Here is a 16,196-nt window from a genome sequence, read left to right as displayed (position 1 = left end):
ATAGTGGGGAACACTTCAATACATAGTGGGGAACTTCACCCCACTCTCAGCACTGGACAGGTCATGTAGGCAGAAAATCAACAAAGGAACATAGATTTAAACTGCACCACAGGCCGGAAATGGAGGCTTATGCCTGTAAACCCAACACTTTGAGAAGTCAAGGCAGAGGATCACTTGAGGCCAGGAATTTGAGACAACCCTGGGCAACGTAGTGAAACTCTGTCTCTACAAAAAATAAAAAATAAGCTGGCTGTGATGTCATGTGCCTATAGTCCTAGCTACTAAGGAGGCTGAGGAAGGAGTATCGTTTGAGCCCAGGAATTCAAGGCTGCAGTGAACTATGATCATGCCACTGCACTCCAGCCAAGGTGACAGAGTGAGACCTTGTTTCTACACAAACTGTACCACCGACCTAAAAGACATTTACAGAATATTTCACCTAACAACTTCATTCTTTTCAGCAGCACATGGAACACTCTCCAGGACTGACCATATGTTAGGGCACAAAACAAGTCTCAATAAATTTTTAAAAATCGAGATATGACGCATCTTATCTTGCCACAATGAAATAAAACTAGACATAACAAGAGGAACATTCAAAACTATACAAATACATGGAAACTAAACAAAATGCTTCTAAACAACCAATAGGTTAAACTCAAAATTAAGAATGAAATTTTAAATTTCTGAAACAAATGGAAATAGAAACACAATGTACCAAAGCTTATGGCACACAGCAAAAGCAGTATTAAGAGGCAAGTTTATAGTAATACATGCCTATGCCAAAAAAATAGAAAGATTTCAAATAAAAAACCTAACAGTGCACCTCAAAGAACTAGAAAATGAAGAAAAAAAAACCAAACCCCAAATTAGTAAAAGAAATAAAAAGAATCAGAGCATAAATAAACAAAATTGAGACTGAGGCCTGGCGTGGTAGCTCATGCCTATAATCCCAGCACTTTGGGAGGCCAAGGCAGGAGGATCATTTGAGCCCACACGTTTGAGACCAGCCTGGGCAACATGGTGAAACTTCATCTCTACAAAAAAATACAGAAATTAGCCAGGGATGGTGGCACATGCCTGTAGTCCCAGCTACTCAGGTGGCAGAGGCAGGATGATCACCTGAGCCCAGGAAGCTGAGGCTGCAATTAGCCAAGATCTAGCCACTGCACTCCAGCCTGGGCAACAGAGTGAGACCCTAAAGAGAGATACTAAAAAATATACAAAAGATCAAACAGAAAGTTAGTTCTTTGAGAAGATAAACAAAATCAACAAACCGTTAGTGAAACTCAGAAAAAAAGAAAAAAAGAGGAGACTCAAATTTGAAAAAATCATCAACGGAAGAGGATATGTCACAATGGACACCATAGAAATACAAAGGATCATTAGAGAGTACTATGAACAACAATATGCCAAAAAATTTGAAAATTTAGAGGAAATGAACAAATTCCTGGACACATACAATCTATAAAGACTGAACCCAGAAGGAAAAGAAAACATGAATAGACCAATTACAAGTCATGAGAGAGAATCAGTAGTAAAAGGTCTTCCAACAACAAAAAAGTCCAAAACCAGATGGCTTTACTGCTGAATTCTACCAAACCTTTAAAGAACTAATACCAATTCTTTCCAAACTATCCCAGAAAATAAAAGAGGAGGGAATTCTTCCTAATTCATTCTATAAGGCCAGCATAACCCTGATACCAAAACTAGATAAGGATACAACAACAACAACAAGCGGAAAACTACAGCCAGTATCCCTGACGAACACTGTTGCAAAAATCTTCACCAAAATACTAACAAGCCAAGTTCTAACAACACATCAGTAAGAGGATACATCATAATCAAGTGGGATTTATCTCAGGATTGCAAGATGTCTCAACATATACAAATCAATAAACATCACACATATCAACAGAAAGAAGGATGAAAACCGTAAGATGATCTCAATAGATGTAGAAATAGCTTTTGATAAAATTCAACATCCTTTCATGATAAAAACTCTTAATAAATTAAGTATAGAAGGAATGTACCTAAACATAATGATGGCCAAATATGACATACCCACAAATGACATCTTATGAACAAGAAAAAGCTTTCAGCTAAGAACTAGAACAAGACAAAGACTCCCAATCTCAGTACTCTTATTCAACATACTAATGGAAGTCCTAACCAGAGCAATTAGGCAACAGATATATAAAAGGCATCCAAATGAGAAAGGGAGAAGTCAAAACGTCCCTGTTTGCAGATGACATGATCTTATACATGGAAAAACCTACAGACTTTACTACAAAAAAAACAAAACAAACAAAAAAAACTCTCTTAGAACTGGTAGCAGAATTCAGTAAATTTGTAGGGTACAAAATTAATATACAAAAATCAGTAGCCTTTTTATACATGAATAATGAACTACTCATCCAACAGGGGATTAATATCCAGAATATACAAAGAACTCAACAGAAAAACAAACCAATAAAAACAAATCCAATTAAAATATGGGCAGGCTGGGCACGGTGGCTCATGCCTGTAATTCTAGCACTTTGGGAGGCTGAGGCGGGCAGATCACTTGAGGTCAGGAGTTCGAAACCAGCCTGGCCAACACAGTGAAACCACATCTCTACTAAAAATACAAAAAAAATTAGCCAGGCGTGGTGGCGGGTACCTGTAATCCCAACTACTCAGGAGGCTGACGCAGGAGAATTGCTTGAACCCAGGAGGTGGAGGTTGTAGTGAGCTGAGATCACACCACTGCACTCCAGCCTAAGTGACAGAGTGAGACTCTGCCTCAAAAAATAATAAAAATAAAAACAACAAAAAACATGGGCAAATGATCTGAATAGATAGAAGACGACATACATATGGTCAACATGTATAAGAAAAAATACTCATGAACACCACTAATCATCAGGGAAGCACAAATCAAAACTATAACTAGATAATATCTCATTCCAGTTAGAATAACTATTATCAAAAATAACAAATGCAGACAAGGATGTGGAGAAAAGGCAACTCATACACTATTGGTGGGAACGTAAATTTGTATAGCCATTATGGAGAACAGTTCCTCAAAAAACTACAAATGGAACTACCAGATGATCCAGCAAGGCTACTACTAAGTACATATTTTTTAGGGCTCAGAAACAATATCCCAAAATGAAAGCCTCAGAAGCAGCCTCTGAAGCAAACATTTTTCTCTTTCTCCTGCCCTCCTGTCTCTCTGTCCCATTCTCCCCAGAGACTAGCCATAGAAACTAGAAGCCCTGGCCCCCCAAGGTGGGTCGTAGAAACCAGAACCCCTATTCCTCAAAGCTAGTCATAAATCCTATAAATATTACTCTAATTTTCCCTCTGACTTTCAGTATAAAAACTGACCACAAAGGAATTATCTGACCTACGTTGTTTGTCTGTAGGTTGTAACAGTCCCATTCTAGAGAGGGTCTTGTCCCATACCCGGAAGGAAGGAATGCACACTCAGAGAAAGCAAAAAGAATCCAGACAGACGACCCTCCTGAGTTTCCCCAGTCTATTAGTATTAGATCATCCCTTTTTGTCCAATCATATTTCTACATGACTGTCCATACTTTGTTGAACCTCAGCATAAAAATGGACAATTTCCCCTGTATCTTTTCATCTTCATTCCGAAGGCTCCTGTGTATACACGATAAATGAATCTGTATGCCTTTTCTCTAATTAATCTGCCTTTTATGAGTTGATTTTTCAGCATAACATCAGGGGACCAAGGGAAAGCTCTCCCTTATCCCCTACAGTATCCAAAGGAAAGAAAATCAGTGAGTCAAAAAGATACCTGCATTTCCATGTTTACTGCTGCCCTATTCACAACAGCCAAGATATGGAATCAACCTAGGTATCCAATAATAAATAGATAAAGAAAATGTGATATATATATATGCACTATGGAACACTATTCAGTCATAAAACAGTGAAGTGAAGGAAAGGATCAATTCATCACTATGTATGCCATGGATATGTACAATTATTACTTGCCAATTTAAAAATTTTAAAATGGCTATGAATATGAGTAACTGAATAAATAAATGTACACTTTATTGACCTTCAACAAAGTACCAGGGACTGTGCTGTGTACTTACACAAAGGTTATCTTATTTGAACTTTATAACTGGGTAGAGATGAAGTTTATTGTTCAGATGAGGAAAATGAAGTTTGCGATGCAAAGTACTATTTTTATAATACCAGAACCACCCCTGGAGAACTTAAAGAAGATCATAAAAAGATAAGCCATATTGTGCTAATCTGGAATATTCATAATAGCTGGTATTAACTTGATCTCTATGAAATAGTATAAAAGTTCCAAATAATTTAAACCAGATAACTTTTAGAACACAATCTACTTGTCCATTTACTATTATCAGTTTTATATTCTAAGTGTTAATTGTGCATAAATTGATTTTCACAACACAGATTTATATTATTTGGAAGTAGTATCTGTATCTTTTCTTTAAAACTCTGAAAGCATCTAGTTTACTACTTGGTGAATAATGGATTTTATATGTTTGAGGATAATAATGAAAACTGCAATCACCAATATTTAGAACACACTCCCTGAATTCCAGCAATTCAGTTATAAAGGACTCTGGGAATAATATGCAACCCCATTAATAGTGAAGTGAGGGAAAGGATGAATTCAGCTGTATCAAGACAAATTTTAGATGGTAAAGGAAATAACATTAAATAGCAGTGAATCTCATAGTGAGAAAGGTATATTTTTGAAATTTCCTTCAATTCTTTCAGTTATACCAAGCAGAAAGTCTTGATTTAGCATTGATTGGTCTTTAATACCTCCATAACTTTTGCCTATGTCCCTTTTTAACATGGAAAAATCTAAGACAGAGATTTGGTAGATAACAGTATCTAGCTAGTATCTGGCTAATGATTGTTTTATTTTATTTTCAGAATTTGCTATATTCTATTTAGAGTCATATTGGTTTTTTACATTTTTGATAGTGTTAGAATGTTTCTTTTTTATTATTATTATACATGAAGTTTTAGGGTACATGTGCACAACGTGCAGGTTAGTTACATATGTATACATGTGCCATGTTGGTGTGCTGCACCCAGTAACTCGTCATTTAACATTAGGTATATCTCCTAATGCTATCCCTCCCCACTCCCCCCACCACACAACAGGCCCTGGTGTGTGATGTTCCCCTTCCTGTGTCCATGTGTTCTCCTTGTTCAATTCCCACCTATGAGTGAGAACATGCGGTGTTTGGTTTTTTGTCCTTGCGATAGTTTGCTGAGAATGATGGTTTCCAGCTTCATCCATGTCCCTACAAAGGACATGAACTCATCATTATTTATGACTGCATAGTATTCTATGGTGTATACGTGCCACATTTTCTTAATCCAGTCTATCATTGTTGGACATTTGGCTTGGTTCCAAGTCTTTGCTATTGTGAATAGTGCCGCTATAAACATACATGTGCATGTGTCTTTATAGCAGCATGATTTATAATCCTTTGGGTATATACCCAGTAATGGGATGGCTGGGTCAAATGGTATTTCTAGTTCTAGATCCCTGAGGAATCGCCACACTGACTTCCACAATGGTTGAACTAGTTTACAGTCCCACCAACAGTGTAAAAGTGTTCCTATTTCTCCACATCCTCTCCAGCATCTGTTGTTTCCTGACTTTTTAATGATCGCCATTCTAACTGGTGTGAGATGGTATCTCATTGTGGTTTTGATTTGCATTTCTCTGATGGTCAGTGATGATGAGCCGCTGTTTTGGCTACAGTAACCAAAACAGCATGGTACTGGTACCAAAACAGAGATATAGACCAATGGAACAGAACAGAGCCCTCAGAAATAATACCACATATCTACAACCATCTGATCTTTGACAAACATGACAAAAACAAGAAATGGGGAAAGGATTCCCTATTTAATAAATGGTGCTGGGAAAACTGGTTAGCCATATGTAGAAAGCTGAAACTGGATCCCTTCCTTACACCTTATACAAAAATTAATTCAAGATGGATTAAAGACTTACATGTTAGACCTAAAACCATAAAAACCCTAGAAGAAAACCTAGGCAATACCATTCAGGACATAGGCATGGGCAAAGACTTCATGTCTAAAACACCAAAAGCAACGGCAACAAAAGCCAAAATTGACAAATGGGATCTAATTAAACTAAAGAGCTTCTGCACAGCAAGAGAAACTACCATCACAGTGAACCGGCAACCTACAGAATGGGAGAAAATTTTTGCAACCTACTCATCTGACAAAGGGCTAATATCCAGAATCTACAATGAACTCAAACAAATTTACAAGAAAAAAACAACCCCATCAAAAAGCGAGGGAAGGATATGAACAGATACTTCTCAAAAGAAGACATTTATGCAGCCAAAAGACACATGAGAATGTTTCTTTTTTAAATGGGAGAATGAGGAATGATTACTTAATAGGTATGGGGTGTTTTTACGGGGTGATGAAACACTTTGAAACTAGAGAATTGGTGGTTCCAACATTGTGAATACACTAAATACCAATGATTGTATGCTTTAAATGATTAATGTTACGTTGTCTGAAGTTAATCTCAAATTTTTTAATTATTTGGAATATTTAAATAAATCCATTTATAACAATTTAAAAAACAATATGGTGATGTATACATATGACAAGAATTATAAAAGTAGTATGCAAATAAGTGAATTTTGGGAAACAGACTTACCTCGAGAAAATGGACTGGATTGGTATAGATGAGATTTCTAGAGGTAGACTGTAAGAAGCTGATGGGTAGAGCCTTGCAAATTAATTTTGGTAGCTTTTCAAGATACCAACAATCTGATAAATTTTGGCTTCAGGTGATTTCTAGTGGCATACCAGATGTCTTCAAGGGCTTAGGCAAAAATCCTGAGGCAAACAAAATATCTTGTACATCCATCTGCTTCCTGTTCTTAATCTCTGCAGCCCCTCTTCCTCTCCACCACCATTCAAGAGTACACTGTGTTCATGACGACCTCTGCTCATTCAACACCCTAAACCATTTTTTCTGTTTTCAATTCTTTAGTCCAACTTCTGTTTTCAAAGTGTAGGCTTTAGCTATGTTTGAAAAGGGTTAATATTAGCCTTGCCTATCTCATAAGCCTTCTGAAAAGATCAAATTATATTTGAGGCATGCTTTAGAAGTGTTTTTCAAACTCTGGATTCTCACTCATTAGTGGGTCATAAAAGCAATTTAATAGGTTATGATCAGTACTTTAAACACGGAACAAATCGGGATCCAAAAAAAAAAATGGAGTGCACACTGCAATAGCAATTGCAGTGGTTAACTCCTTTTTCAGTTTCATATATGCCTGTGTGTCCGTGCAAAGATATGTGTATAGTCAGTCACAATATAAAATGTAATTTTCTGTGATTAAAAATACAGCTTTACAAGACAAGTATAATAGGTCTTTTCTGCTATATTTTCAAATACAGAGCATATAAAAACTGTTTTTCAGAATAAAACAGGGTTACTACCTGATAAATACAGTGATTGGCTCTTTAGCCCCCTGCCCCATAAGCATCAATGCAGCATCAGTGTTTACCACACAGGTCAAAATCTTGATGGCAAAAAACAACAAAGCAGCAAAAAAATAAAACAAATAAAAAACAGATTACTCAGTGAAAACACCACTCAATGAGAACAGTTCTTTCTGTAATTAACTATAAAAAATTGGGGAGGTATCTTTAAAATTACATCTGAATTAAGATTTGATCCTGGCATTACTTTGTAGGCTAAAGCTAAGAACCATAAAAACTGATAAAGAACAAAACTGGTAAATATTGTGTTCACGGGAGCATATATACTAAAATTGGAATGACACAGAGAAGATTACCATGGCCCCTGTGCAAGGATGACATGCAAATTTGTGAAGCATTCCACATTTTTAAGACAGTTTTGTATCATTTTGCTATTACCAGTTTGAATCTGTGCTAAAAAAAAAAAAAAAAAAAAAAAACCTGGTAAATATTTAAAAATATTATAAAAGGTTGAGGTTTAACAGAATCTTGCAAAGCTCTTTGTTTTGGAGCTAACATATTATAATACACATTTCTGAAAAGTTTTAAGAAATTTGATAAATTACTATGGCTTGGGTAATTAGTAGAAGAAAAAAACAAAACAAAACAAAACAAAAACGAAACAGGGAGGACTCACTGCAGCACCAAGAGCTTTGGAGTGCACATCATCACTGGTTGCATCACTTCTCCAGTTGCAATGAATCAAAGAGTAGGTTAAAAGAGAATGCACACAGACCAGAGAACTGTTTCACATTTTTGGCTCAGACTTTACTTTGTGTATATAAAAAGCCCTACTAGTGGCTCTATTAAGTGAACATTTAACATTTACTATTTTGTTTATAATAGTTAAAACAGTAATGTTTGGCCTTGTCCGCTTAGAAAATAAATCATAACTGTCCTGACGCTGAGAAACATGGCTCAGGAAATATCTCTACTAGAGAGAGGCATCCCTTATATAGGCTTTTTAGAGACTATAGTCATCCTGCAGAGAGTCTGAACATTTTAGATGACATAGCCCTATCTAGATAACCATAGAAGACTAATTGTGCTTTGTAATATGCCAAAAGTTTTTTTTTTTTTTTTAAGAATTAGGGAGTATTTACTCCATATTGCCCATTGATACCAGATAATAATAAAATTAACTGATCACACTTGGCTAGAATAACACAAATTCAAAATGTGCTTCCCCTATTTCATGCAACCCAAATTCTTCACTCTCAAAGAGCCCATTAACCATTAAAAAATAAGGCGCCATGACACGGAATGAGCAAATGTGTTTTATGAAATCATTTTCCAAATTAAATTATCTATTTTATATCATTGCCCAATTCTTTTTTTAAAAGGCATAATTTAAAATACTGTAAAAAATGAGCCTTACATTATCCATTTGTTAGCTCCAGCTTCAAAAAATCTTCAGAATCCAAACATTACCTTCACCACTAAAACCCTTGTCCAGGAATTTACCTTTATGTCTAAAATAGCCCCTAACCAGTCACCCTGCTTCCACCATTATCTTCTTGTAGTTATTCTCCATGCAGAACAGCCAGAATGATTCTTTTAAAAATATAACTTGAATAATGCCAATCCTCTCCTAAAATCCATGTAATGGCTTCTCATTACTCTCAGAAGAGTATCCAAACTCTACATAGCCAAAACAGCCCTATTTGATCTGATATATCCACTCACCTCAACCTTTTCCCACTTCCTCAACTTTTCCCTATGTGAAGGCTGAAGCTGGTGGATCACTTGAGGTCAGGAGTTCGAGACCAGCCTGGCCAACACGATGAAACCCCATCTCTACTAAAAATACAAAAATTAGCCAGGCATAGTGATGGGCGCCTGGTAATCCCAGCTCCTTGGGAGGCTGAGGCAGGAGAATCACTTGAACCCCAGAGGCGGAGGTTGCAGTGAGCCAAAACTGAGCCACTGCACTCCAGCCTGGGCAACAGAGCAGGACTCTGTCTCAAAACAAACAAATAAAATCTTACTGTTTGTAATAAATATGTCATTTTGATCTTTATATTTTGAATAAATTCAAGTCACTAAATAGTGACAAAGTGGAATTACATCCTTCTATTGAATCTGCTTATTCAATACAGTGAAAATATAAGATTATATTAACTGCTTGCTTATATTTATACATTTGACTCTGTAACAGCATCTCTTATGGATATATTTTAAACTGAAGTTTTTCGTTCATGATTGATTTCCATTTTTTCTGTCCTAAATATCAATACACATCCATATTCATATGTTTTCTATTTCTGCCATGTTTAGCAGAAAATTTTAATTCTTCCAACTTTATCTGTGAGTTCCAATGTTTTCAGAATGCCTTTAAAAATCTTTATAAGTAAATGCTTATGTGAACTCAATTTTTCTTCTGGCTTCCTCAAGCAACTTTGATCAATTTGCAATCATATTAATCTACAAAGTTTTGTACATAATGTTTTCACCAGTTACATTTTTCCCTTCTATATGTTAATATCTATGCATTTAGGCAGTGTATATGTTTTACCTTTTAAGTATACTGCACAAGGTCTACATTTTAAAATTAGACTATGAAAGCCAGGATTTCTGGGGATACAATTTAAGTATCTACAGTGCAGGTAAATAAAGCCCTTGAGATTTAATTCAACAAATACTTATCAAGTCCCTGCTATGCAGGGTTTACATACCAACAGATCCAAAGGTAAGGAAGAAAAAATTCTCGCCCCCAAAGAGCTCATAACAGTGACATATAAACTTTTCTGTCCTTAGCCAACTTAGGCAAGGCATAGATTACCTACTTCACCCATTCCCATATTCCAGTGGCAAGAAAGCTCAGGATTAAAAGTTCCACTGCACATGAAATATTGAAAAAAATTATAATCCATTTTAATAAGAACATAGATCACCCACTTTTTAAACATCTTTATCAAATTATAATTTAAGACCATAAAATTCACCCATTTTAAGTGTGCAATTCAATGATTTTTAGTTAATTTACAGAGTTGTACAACCATCACCACAATCTTGTTTTAGAATATTCCCAACAGGGCCATTTATTTTTGAGCCATATAGCAGTGAAATTTTGGAGTGCATATTCTAGGGTCAGAGTTCCTGGCTCCAAAACTTACTAGATGCATGACCTTGGGCAAGTTGTTAAACCCTTCACTGCTGTACTTCAGTTTTCTCATCTAAAACATGTAGTTAATGGTAATACTTAATTCGCAGTATTGTTCTGAGGGTTAACTGAATTAAAATATATAAAAAGCACTTGAAACGGTCCCTGGAACAAAGTAAGTGTTCAATAAATATCACTTATTGTTAATACTATATGCTTTAAAATCTAGTTATTGGAAAACAATAGGCTAAAAATACTACTGATGCAAATAGGCATCACTACATACTGAAGGCTAAAGCAAACAAACAACTTATAAAACACACTTATTTGATAATAAGTTTAAGGAACAATAATTTAAAATTTAAAAACAACAATAACGCAATTGAAAACCAAACCCATTTAAGATAAAACCTATAATGCTCTGATAGCATTCATTCGTTCATTCAACAAATATTTATTAATATGTCATGCTCATCTTGGGCATAGAGAAACAGCAAATAACACAAAAAGTCCCTGACCATATTAATCTTATAGGGAAACAAAATAAATAACCAGGCAAACTAAAAATAAAACAAAATATTTTCAGGGTTTATATCCCTAGATACATAATCTTCTAGTCCATAACAGAGCATCATGGAGGGAATGGCATGTGATTAGGCCTTCTTCAGTGGATGTTGGATAGTGGATGGTGGCTATTTCTACCAGGAGTGGGGGGCTTGTGGGAGAGGCATATAGGGTGGAGTGTTTAGTATAGGAAAAGGCACCAAGGCAGTAAATCAGAAGATAATCATAAGGGAACAAAGTATAATCTAGTCTGACTAAAAAGTTTTTTTTATTTAGGCTGGGTGCAGTGGCTCCCATCTGTAATCCCAGCGCTTTGGAAAGCCGAGGCGGGTGGATCACTTGAGGTCAGGAGTTCGAGACCAGCCTGGTCAACATGGCGAAAACCCAACTTAAAGGTTGGAAAAAAGTATAAAAGTATAAATCTTTGAGTATAAAGATACTCAAAGGTTGGAAAAAAGTATAAAATTTTCTCAGTGTCAGTCTGAGAAAATTTGAACTTTATTCAGCATATGACAAGTACTGAAGTAGTAAGTATTGCGTTTAACGTGATTTAAACCGGGGCTAGGTTTATCAGAACATGGAGAGAGAAGGGTGAGGATATCCAACATCACAAGTTAAAGGTGATGAGGGTATGAAGCAGAATGAAGGCGAGAGATGAAATTGAGGGAGTGGATGTGAGAAACGCTAAAGCACAGAACTGGTAAGACTGACACTGGTTACAGGGGGTAAAGAATATTCTAAAGTTCTAAATGGAAAAATAATAAAAATAGCAAAGTCAAAAGGAAGAATGAGTTCTACAAGAGACAGGTTGTGTTTTAGGTATATTGAGCTTAAGTTCTGGCATATAATCCTGGGGGGTTGTTTCACACGTAGCTGAATGTATGTCTGGAATGAATAATGCTTAGGACAGAGTTAAGAAGATTTGGTGAGCAGTCACTAAAAGTAATGATTACTAAACTTAAAATATTTCATCACCTCAACAGAAGACTGAGAAAGACGACATCCCTTTGCACTAATACAGAATCCCTGGTCTTACATTTGAGCAACTGTCTTACCAACATCCCAAATTACATGGTCCTATTATTCTTGGGTCACATGTTTCCTATTGTATTCCCTGTGAGTAAAATCTTCTCTATATTCCTGGTGTCCTGAAATTTCATGACGCATGGCTTGGTGTGCGTATTTTTCATTCTTTCCAGATGAGTCCTTCCTCTCTGGAAAATCACGTTTTTTCAGTTCTGAGACCTCTTTATTTTTAGTAACTCTTTCTTACCTAATTCCATCCTCCCTCTCCTGTATTTTCATTAGAACTTTCTAGTCAAATACTAGACCCTGAATTGACACTGTAAGTCTCCTATCCTTTTTCTATCACTGTCTTTTATTCTACTTTCTAGGTTTCCTCAACTATATTTACATATACTTTCCAGGAGATTTTAATACTCCTAGGGATTCCTTCCCTTATCCCCCAATCACATATTTATTTTGCAAGAGATCTTTCTTAATCTCTTAACATTCAGATTTTTTGGTAGTAATCTGCTTTAGTTTCTTGGTTGTACTAGTCTCTATTTTCTCCCTTAAGGGTATCAATTATAGGGGTTTTTTCCTTGAAAATTTCTTCAGTTTTCTACATTCTCTCTCTCCCCTCTGACTTACTTATTCTGTTTAGTATAAGTTTCTGTATTTCATGTTAGAGGATTTCCCCAAATATCTGGTGATCCATGTCTACCATTAATATCGAAGAGAAAAGCCCTAAAATCCAAATTAGAAACTCTATGAGAGGGGTCGAAATCTTTTTCTCTAAGGGGCCATATAGTAAGTATCTTAGGCTTTGAGGACCACATACTCTTGCAACTACTCAATTCTGCTAATATGATACAAAAGCAGTCAAGATAATATACAAATGAATGAGCAAGGCTGTTATAATAAAATTTATGGACACTGAAATTTGAATTTCATATAATTTTCATGTGTCACAAAATATTTTTATTTTGATTTTCTGAATCCATTATGATAGGCTGAGTAATACTCCCAAAGATTTCCACATTTGAGTCCCTGGAACCTGTTAATATATTACCTTATGAGGCAAAGGGAAATTAAGGTTTCAGATTGATTTAATGTTGCTAATCAGCTGACCTTAAAATAGGGAGATTATCCTAGATTATCTGAGTAGGCTAGATGTAATCACAAGGGTCTTCAAAAAGTGGCAGAGGGAAGCAGAACAGAGGTCGCAGTGTTATGACGTAAGAAGGACTCAAAAACGTTGCTGGCCTTGATGATGAAGGAAGTGTGCCAGGAGCCAAGATACAAGGGCAGCCTCTAGAAACTGGAAAAGGCAAGGAAACAGATTCTCCCTGGAGCCTCCAGAAAGGAACAATGCCCTGCCAACACCTTGATTTTAGCCCAAAGAGACTTTAGCCTACAGAATTGTAAGATAATACATTTCTGTTATTTTAAGCCACTAAATTTGTGGTAGTTTGTTGCAGCAGCCACAGAAAAATAATACAACCATCTAAAAATGTAAAAACCATTCTTAGCTTGCCATACAAAAACAGGTAGTGGGCTAGATTTGGTACATGGCCATAGCTTTTCTGACCCTCAGTATAGACTCTTGAGCCAGACTGCCTGGGATTGAACCTCAGTTATGCTACATACTAACTGTAGTTTTTAGTAGGCAAGTCAATTTCTTTGTTTCTGGGGGTTTTTTAAATCAGTAAAACAATAATGACGGCATTTATATCATAGAGTTGCTGTGTGAATTAAATAAAATATTACAGGTGCTTAAAATATTGCCTGGCTCACAGTAAGTACTTAGTAAGTGCAATAATAATAATAACAAAAACAACAATAATAACAACAGAGGAGGAGGAGAGGACAAACAACTCTACATGAAGATTTTCTTTGCCTGGAATATAGGGTCTCTTTATTAGGCCCCCTTTAAAAGTAATTCTTTTGTCTTCTGTGATGGTAAAGGGAGAGCAGTGATTTGGCTGCATAGAGCAGAGGAGGGAATTATAAGACAAATCAGTTTGCCTTTTACAGGCTTCTCCTACCATGGCTAAGGTTTCAGCTTTCTCTAGGTGGCTAAGTCAGTTACCATTGATGCATCTGGCTTCCAGCTTCCAAATGAATCTTGATATCTCTTTTCTGCTATCATCTCCTCTCTAATTCTCTTCATCCTTTTGGGTTTATGCTTTAAAAAGGGCCTTTCCTGTCACTTTAGTGAGGTTTCAGGAGGAAGCATGGTTGAACAAATGTGTTTAACCTGCCATGTTTTAACTGGAAGTCTTAAATTATTATATTATACATAGTCTTAAAAAACAAGGATAATAATCATCCATATTTTTAAAAAATCTTTTACCCTAACGTTTTCAAAAGCCACTATTTTTTCATTTAGTAAATGTTGCTTCTAACAGCATGTGTGACAAAAGCATTTGCAGGAGCATTTTATAAGAGCATTATTTACAAGAGCATTATTATTAAAACTTTATATAACTCTATGAAAATAATTGACAAATTAGAATTTAAGTTTAGTGCCTGCAAGTAATTTGCAGTTTTGATGGTTTTGTGTTTTGAATCAATGATATACTTTTTTGGAAATGTAACCATTGAAAAATAGGCATGTTAAAGCACTATAGAATAGTTCATGTTTCACATGTGTTCTGTTGAGTATTTGTAAAAAGATCATTATAATTCATGTATCTACTCAGGCATAACTAAAACATGGGCCTATAGCACTGTTACTTATTGATGGTGGTTACATTTGCATACAATGAATGACTGGCTGGAGCAAGGCACCTATACTCTTTATCCTCCTAAACCAAACCTTTAGTCACCAAGAAATCTGTCAAACTTGGATGCGTAAGATGTTCACAGCCAGAGTTAAATAGTATCTTGAGGTCTAACTTCACCATTCTACAAAAACTGCAAGTAGCCTAGGAGTTAAAAAGAAAAAAGAGGAAGACCAGCAGTTATTAAGAACCTGTAATGTGCACGTCCTATCTGAATGCTTTATATATATATTACCTAATAAAATCCTCATAACAACATGGCATGGGGGGGATCATGCCCTCATTTTGTAAATAAAGAAAATGAGAAGAACAGAGCTTAGGAAAGTCAAGACTCACAGACATGAAATCTGAAGTAAAATATAATGTAATTGTATATCTCAGGTGTCATCCATAAAATGTGCTGTACGACTATGCAGTAGACATTTAGCTGTCAATATATACATATATATTCTTCTACATTCCCAGCATTAGGTCTATTGAAGAGACAAAACTTTGAATTTCTAGCATTGCTCTTTATATTTCACACAGAGATAGATGATCTTTTTTTCTCAAAGATACCAGAAACATTCTCTAAATCATTTGATATTAAAACATTGTTTAACAACAGGTGCTGGAGAGGATGTGGAGAAATAGGAACACTTTTACACTGTTGGTGGGACTGTAAAATAGCTCAACCATTATGGAAGTCAGTGTGGCGATTCCTCAGGGATCTAGAACTAGAAATACCATTTGACCCAGCCATCCCATTACTGGGTATATACCCAAAGGATTATAAATCATGCTGCTATAAAGACACATGCACACGTATGTTTATTGCGGCACTATTCACAATAGCAAAGACTTGGAACCAACCCAAATGTCCAACAACAATAGACTGGATTAAGAAAATGTGGCACATATACACCATGGAATACTATGCAGCCATAAAAAGTGATGAGTTCATGTCCTTTGTAGGGACATGGATGAAACTGGAAACCATCATTCTCAGCAAACTATCGCAAGGACAAAAAATCAAACACCGCATGTTCTCACTCATAGGTGGGAATTGAACAATGAGAACACATGGACACAGGAGGCGGAACATCACGCTCCGGGGACTGTTGTGGGGTAGGGGGAGGGGGGAGGGACAGCATTAGGAGATATACCTAATGCTAAATGACGAGTTAATGGGTGGAGCACACCAACATGGCACA

At 36.0% G+C, this 16,196-nt stretch overlaps 1 protein-coding gene and 1 non-coding gene across 3 annotated transcripts in view; one reads left to right on the top strand and one right to left on the bottom strand.

Annotated features, from left to right (window-relative positions):
- WDR70 (WD repeat domain 70) overlaps nt 1-16,196 on the bottom strand; it is a 381,591-nt gene that overhangs the window by 133,781 nt on the left and 231,614 nt on the right. The window lies entirely within an intron of this gene.
- Nucleotides 7,815-7,918, top strand: LOC115835819. Its single transcript, XR_004030828.1, has one exon. It is a non-coding gene; the product is annotated as a U6 spliceosomal RNA (small nuclear RNA).

The sequence above is a fragment of the Nomascus leucogenys genome, chromosome 6, assembly GCF_006542625.1.
Source record: "Nomascus leucogenys isolate Asia chromosome 6, Asia_NLE_v1, whole genome shotgun sequence".
Lineage (NCBI taxonomy): Eukaryota > Metazoa > Chordata > Mammalia > Primates > Hylobatidae > Nomascus > Nomascus leucogenys.
The sequence above is the reverse complement of the archived record's forward strand: the minus strand, read 5'-3'. Positions and strand labels throughout refer to the sequence as shown.